Below are 7,715 nucleotides of genomic sequence, written 5' to 3' on the forward strand. Positions count from 1 at the left end.
GAAAGGACTTTCAGGAATCTCAGTTTCAACGTTACCTGTGCTAAACGCATGCGGTCTCCTCCCTTTTGGCTCCTTCTCCTAATGCCTGTTTATGACTTGCTGGACACGCGTTGCACGGTTACTTTTGCTAACTTTTCCAGCTTGGCAAACCTGATAAAGGTTTGCTTACCTTCTTTTCAGTGTGTAAAGTCATGCTGATCAAAACTGTTCAAGGCTTTTGAAATTCATTGCCTGTGTGCCACGCTGGAGTTGAACCTTCAGTCCCATTGGAAACTGAGGATAAATGAAAATTCAGTGATTGTTGTGCAGTTGTTATTGCAATCCAGGACTGATAAAACAGCATGAAACCTTGCTTGGGCTGGTGGCAATTTCTACCCCTATCAGAAGAGAAGGGAAATGGGAAATTGCTTGCTATTATTTGGTGAAGAGGGAAAGGGTACTGGTGGGAGAAATCACTGATGGTGAGACTTACTTTCTTACCCAATATGCTGAAGCCAGAAACAATCCCTGACCCATATGAAGTATGTCTAGTTAATAGAGATATGTTGACCACATATGTTATTCCCAGTTTAGTAAAAATCTGATTATTTATTGTAATCTTTTCTTGGAAATTCAGCATGATAACACACTGAATTCGAATGCACTCTTTTTCAGAAGATTGATCTGTGAAAGCTACAGCTTGCTACAAGTTAGAAGTAGTCTTCAAACAAATCTTTGAATCCAAAATTGGAATTGGGATCCTGACTTTTCTACCTCTGCCTTTTCTACAGGCTGAAACAATTTAACTGCTTTTTTTTTTTTGAAGAAGAAGAATAACAAAAGAAAGAAAAGCTGAGGAAAGGAGCCAGCAGAGAAATCTGGATCTGCAGTTCAATTTTACAATTTTGGCACTTCGTGATGTGCTTTCTATCATCTCCTTCACTTGATTTTCACATAAAACAGTCTGATCTTTTGTTCTTAGAAACAAAAACATTGACTTGTTTTTGGGCTGTCTGTAGTATTTCCATAGATTTGATGGAAATAAAACATCTCTAAAGGGAAAAATAGGTAGAAATGACCAACAATTTTCATGTTGGAGAGCCTGACATCTAGCAGTATTTTCTATCCCACTCACAGTTTGTTCCTGATAATTTTGTCTTGTGTTTTTAATGTGAAATGTTGTATTTTTTCATTGAAAACTATGATGCCTGGAATTTTGGAACCTAAAATAACACAAAGTATCTATTCTACCCATCCCCAACTTTAATTTAACAGTAAACTGGGATTTGGACTGTAATACAATTGGCTTCATTATAAAGTCCTAAACATTTCTAATCTTATTTTCTGCCTGTGCTTTGCTGAAGAAGTTTGTAACCATTTTGCTGCATAAAATGCCATAAGCCATATGGCAGTATATTTCATAATACTGGATTTTGGACAAAGTTTTTGTTTGAACAAGGATAAGAGTTCAGCTTTCTGAGGTGGGGGGGAGAGATGACAAAAAAAGCACTTACCCTCTACTTTTTCCATGTGTATTTTTATGCAAGTAAAATTGCATCAGGTAGTAATTTAGTGCCTAATTTCTAATGGCCGTAACTGCTCTTTTGAAACTTGTGGAATTTCCCTGTTGTAAAACCTCATATAATTCTCCTGAAGGCCCCACTTGGTGATTTCCATTGGATAATAACCCTTACTTGTTCTAGTATGTAGTTTATGTGGTTAATAGCTAGTGTTTTAGAGCATGAATGAATTTGATCACTGCAAGAATATGAGCCTTGCCTCAATTAATGTTTCAATCAGCTTTTGCAGCAGATATGCGCATGCCACATTGCCCTTCATGTTTGTTTGTTCTTTCTTAGTTGTTCTTACAATGCATTATAAAGTGAGGCAGATTTCGTAAATAACATTTCTTAAGGTTTATGTAGTTTTTTATAGGTGAGAATGTTAGGAACAAGGGTAAGATTGAACAGAGTGGAGCAGCACATACAAATAGATAGGTGGCATTAGTCAGATTTGTAAATAATCTTGTTTCTTTGACAGAATTGAGTACTAGTTGTTCTTATCTCAATGAAGTGTTTGATTGTGATCCCACATGCTGCACTGTAAATGAGGAATGATGTCTGAAGTCGGGCTGAATGCAGCGCGGAGTGAGCATGGTCCTGACAGCACTGTGGTCCAGCTTCAACAGGGGAATGGGAAAACCCTTCATCTGGAAGAGCTTTGGTATATATAGATAGGGTCACAGTGGTATGCTCTGATACGTGTGTTTTGTTCTCACCTCTTCAGGCTGAGGAGCACCTACAAACCAGCTCTTGCTTCCCTACTTCTTGGGGAAGCTGTGAAGAAGAAAATAGCTCTCTCTCCTTCCCTATACATCTGCACTTGAATTAGACATGTTACCCAGAAACATCTCTACCTTTTTAAAAATAATCGGATACGTACTGTTGTTAGAGATAGGATGAAGACCCAATAATTATCATTATGAACACTACAGAGCTGTATAGAAAAACTGTATTTTGCAAGTCACAGGTTATTTCCTCAACGTATTGCAGCATAAATTCTGTTTCTAAGAAGCAGCAGTAAATTGAAAGGATTGTATCTGAATGAGGGTTAAAACAGAGAGAGGAAACAAAGTATTTTGACTGGGTTGGATTTTTTTTTTTTTGGTCCTGTCTTTTCATGCCCCCCCCCCCCCACCTCCAACTTTCAACATGTCATTTTTCTTTCCAGTGTAGATAGTCTGTTCAGAATGACACCTGTAAGGGTTGGAAATTTTTGAGGAAAGAAAGATTGAGGGATACTAGTAGGATGATGTAACACCTACAGTCAGTAGTCTTTTGAGACAGTGTTATATCCTAGTGTGTCCAACCCTATCCTTCTCCGAGTTCTTCAGTGACTCTGCTATGCTCTTAAAAAATTCTTTGCATTTAGGAATAGGAGTCTGGTTGTTTTCTTTGTTCAGACTGATCATTTACATATCATCAACAACTTAAATCCATCCTTTAAGATATTACTTCCAACCACAATTAAAAAAAGATTAGGAGTATTGTTGAGAAACCCACAAGGTTATGTTGGAGAAGTATTGTCATGTACCTCTGTTTATTCCCTATGTTGGCTTACAGGGAATAAGTTAGTAATTTTTTTCCACTCATTGATATCTGTGCAGTCCCTGGAAGTAGGATTGCTGGAATTTAAGCACAGTTTGCCTGCTTTCATGTCAGCTAACTGAATTTGGCCAAATTAAACATTTAGCTATATTGAAGCCAGTGGTGTTAGATGGGGCACAAATTCTGTTGAGTTTTATAAAATATATTGGGTTATATAAGTATAAGGAGCACTGAATTAGTTCAAGACTCAGCTTTCACCTTACCTGCTTTATTTAGCCTCTCAGCCTGCTGTAATTTTGTTAACTATGTTCAGTGCTGTGATTGCTGTTCAGATATAAGCAGATCTGAGCTTGAAATGTTTTCTGCTTGTCACCCTTCAGATCTCTCATTTTTAGCAAAAAATGGTAGAAGTTAAGTATGCTAACCTTTAATGATTTTCACTGCAAATATCCCTCATTTGAGGTTTTCCCATCAGCTGGATTAAATAGCATTTCACCATGCTTACTTGCTTGGCATATGTTCCAGATTTGCATCCTTAATGTTGACAGGATTTATGAAGTCTTGAAATACTTTATCCTGCATGAGATTAATTGTTACTTAAGTGTCTTTGTGGTGGCAGTGTTCTCTGTATCTTGTGGCTCAATTCTTAAGACCTGGGCGAGTGTGTGATACAGTGTCAGAAGGCAATACAAATACAAGCGGACAGGGTCATGTATTTGATCAAAGAAAGACATTAACTGGAATATAAGCTCTGAAACTTTCTCATCTGCTCTTTACTGGTCTTAACTTTTTCATGCAGAAGCACAGGATGCAGCTTCAGAATTTTGGGTGCCTTGCTTGGGATGTCATTCGCTGTCATCGGATTGCACTCCATTGCTATCGTTTGTACCAATTTTAAAACCTACTATGCTCTTCCTACAAGTGCTCTTAAAATGCACACATGGTCATAGGCCTCCAAGTAAAGCTGCAATGCTGAACTTACTTGAGGTTGGTAGAGGCTTGGCTAGACTGGCCAAGCAGACCTGTTTTTCAGGAACGAATTCATATGAAAAACAAGCAAACCATGCAGTATGCTACATAAAGACACAAGGGATTGCTCCCTCTGAATCTAGTAGTTAAATCAGTGCCATCCTACGCTGATAATAGAAGGTTATCTTTTTTTTTTTTTTTTTTTTTTTTTTTTTAAACCAATTCAAAATAATTTCATCTGCGTGGCTCTGGCAAGGGGGATGTTGCCCATTTTCAGATAAGCAGTTCTGTTGAGGAGTGAAAACTCCAAAATTCTTTGAGGCGTGACCAGGGCTAAAGTGAAAATATTATCACATAAATCCAGAATGATTTTTTGCTTTGGATAATCCATTGTGTGAAACAGATTGCCACTGGGTTTTAGTTTGCAGACTTAGAAAAGTATTTGACATTTAATCAGAGTTATAAGACTGGGTATAAATCAAATGAAAACAAAAATCCCAGCAGCTTTGGAAAGAAGACAAGTCCTTTCAAACCCTACTCCTTAAGTAGCACGGAAGAAATTTTTTCTAAAAGCGAGTTTTCATGTAAGCTGATTTCCTGCCTATTTCTGCTTCTTAAGGTGCTGATTAGATCTAGCCTTTAATGTGTGTTTAATTTTTTGTTAACCAGAAGTTGGTTGCAATTAATACTGCTGCTAGTATTCTCATTAGCTTCTCTCTCCTAGGCACTCTAAACTGTCAAGGCTGTGACTTTCTCTGTGTTACACCTGACTTCTGTGCTGTTATGAATTAGCCTTTTGAAAACCTGGCGGACTTGGTCCTCACTGTTTTTGCTTTTGATGACTTCCTCCACTCTTTCTGCGTGGATGTGCAAGACTGCAGAGAGGTTTTAAACAGTACGTATGCAATAGCGCTGGGCATGAACTGCAAAATAGGAGTCTCTGCTTAAAGTCTGTCTCCCTCCCCTGTCAGTTGCCAAATTTAATAATGATGGAATTTGGGAAAGCAGTATGAGCTGCTATCTGGTATGTATGTGTAAGAGATAAAGTGCATATGCAGTTATAAAGTACTCTTCAAAATCTGATCTTCGGTCTGTTAACATGCTGAACATGCCTTTTTTACAGCAGTGATTTATAGGCCAGCATAACCATGCAGAATCACTTCATTATATTTGAATAATGAAAAGAGTGCCATCAAAATGGCATGTCTCAAGGGAGCTTTCTGAGGCAATACTTTAAACAAATGACTTTTTAGATAAATTTATTATGAAGTGTGATGAAAGCCATTTTTCTTGGCAGTCACCTCTTGCAAAATCAATGAGTTTTGTTGTGCCATTTCTTTTTTCTTTTTTAAAATCTCTTACATAAGTAAAGGCTAAATCCATACAAACAATGGTTGACGTTTTGCTAGCAGCATGGAAAGGAAATACAATGTTATAATGGTCAGCCATAATTCTGTCCCATTGTGTCTGCTAAATATTTATGGAGCAAACTTACAGCCCAGTCCTGCAACTGATGGGAAATTTATTAGTTGTTCTAAGAATATTTTTTATAGGCCTCTGTGAGCATACATTCAGCTTTCTTAGGCAAAAATATATTCTTATAGGATTAAAACAAAACAGTATTTGCCTAACTTCTGTTCCATCAAATGAGTAATCTGGCTTTAATACTGGCAGCATTTATTAATTTGTTGCGAAGACTTTACAAAACCACCCAGAAATCACCAATCTTAGTATCTGTACAGTATTATAACCAGCATTTCTATTGCTCTTGCATGGTTTGCATCCTTGAGCCTCTCATTTCAATATGTAACATTTCATTAAGACAAGACAGCAACTGTTTTTTCTAAAAATCTGTATATTCATTTTGTATTCAAAGACATCATAAAAGGAAATACGATACCCTCAGGACAGATATTTTGAATGAAGGCATCTTAAACTGTTTCTTAGAAGACTGCATTTGGAGTTGTGTGATTTTTACTTTTCTGTTTTATAGGGTTATGTAAAAATGTTGCTTTTTGTGTATTGAGGTGATGACGCCTTGACCTTTTTTTCTTTTTTCTTTTTTTTATTTTTTAAATAAAATACCACTGTTGAGAGTAGGACATGCTTCAACAGAGGTTGAACCTTTTTTAAGAGGTGGAAATTTGTTCGTATGATTCATATTTGTGTGCTACTGCCTTTTAAACTAGTAACTATACATTGTTAATATGCATATATGAAAAAAACACTATCTTCATCTGGAAAATATGATGTGCCCATGTTTTAAGAAAGTTTCTGTACTCAAATCCTGATACAGCTCTCTGAAATGTTTACCAAATATGACAGTAAAAGCACTGGATTGCAGCTCGAGAGAGCTGGATTTTTCTCCTGAAATAACCACCATTATCCTTGTGTCACTTGATTTCCCTTTCTTGGAAACAGGATAATATATTTGCATGCTTTTTATAAAAAGCTTTGAAATCTACAAATGAAAAGGGCTATGTAATGTTTAATTATTATTATTAATATGACAGATAATATTCTCCAAGGTATGGGACAGAAGGTGCAAAAGATGCCTCCGAAAGTACATAGGGGAATGAACTGAGTTCTAGAGTTATAGGTGACCTTTTACCTTACTGGTGAGAATTTGTAACATCAAAGAGGGTTTTGTGGGCTTTTCTTCTTCTCTCTTTTTTCCTTTCCTGCAGTCCTTCTAGCCACTACCCAGAAGAAATTTGAATTGAGGTTACAATGTGGCTTTTAAAACTAATCATATGCGCAACTGAAGAAAAATATTCTGTCTTCCGAAAATCTGCACGCTGCAGAAAAAAAACATTACCTAGCAACTCAGCATTGGACACTTGCTAAGACATACAGTAAACACGAAGCTGGCCACATTTAATTCCTCCTAATGGGCTAATTGATTCAGCAGTCACCAAGTATGCGACCTGACTTCTGGTTCACTGAATCATTAAACACGGTATTGAGATGATGCTTTTATTTCCGTTTCATTTGGTGAATGCTTTTTGATCAGAGTTGTGAAAACAGTGAAGTAGCCTCTTTTGCTTGGAAGTGTGCCCTTCACCTTGGACAGGTACAACAGCAAACTTCACGTGAAAGGGCATCGTGCTAAGGCTGTGCAAACACATCGTGTCCTGGGGAAGCAGATGTGCTGCGTAAGATGAATCTGCCCTTCGCTTCTCTGTGTTGGACTTCCCATTGAACTAATTCATCATTTGATTTTTGGCGTCTCGGTAATTACTGCTGGCAAAAACTAGTCATTTTAATGGTTGCAATATACTGCAAACACATTTAACTTTGATGGAAACTTTGAATGACTTTGTTTCAACTACTTGACTGTTCTTTGTGGGCATTTTTACAATCAACTGAGGACTTGTAACAAAGCCTTTGGTGACAGCTGTTAGCTCGAGCAACTTGATTGCCTTCATCAGGCAAGGATGTGATTTTGGAGAGGATGTTATTTCCTCTAGTAGGTGACCTTTATCAGCCCATACACCTGTGAAGGGACCTACACAATCTTTCTACTTGATTTCTGTTGGATCTGATTTCCACTGAATTCTGATGACCCTTAAGAAGCTACTGGGATAAACTGCAGTGCCCTGAAATGGAAGCCTTTTCTCTCCAGCCAACCCAAATGTTTACCAGCAACATTTTTTCCTA

Source organism: Dromaius novaehollandiae, chromosome 12 (genome assembly GCF_036370855.1).
Source record: "Dromaius novaehollandiae isolate bDroNov1 chromosome 12, bDroNov1.hap1, whole genome shotgun sequence".
Taxonomy (NCBI): domain Eukaryota; kingdom Metazoa; phylum Chordata; class Aves; order Casuariiformes; family Dromaiidae; genus Dromaius; species Dromaius novaehollandiae.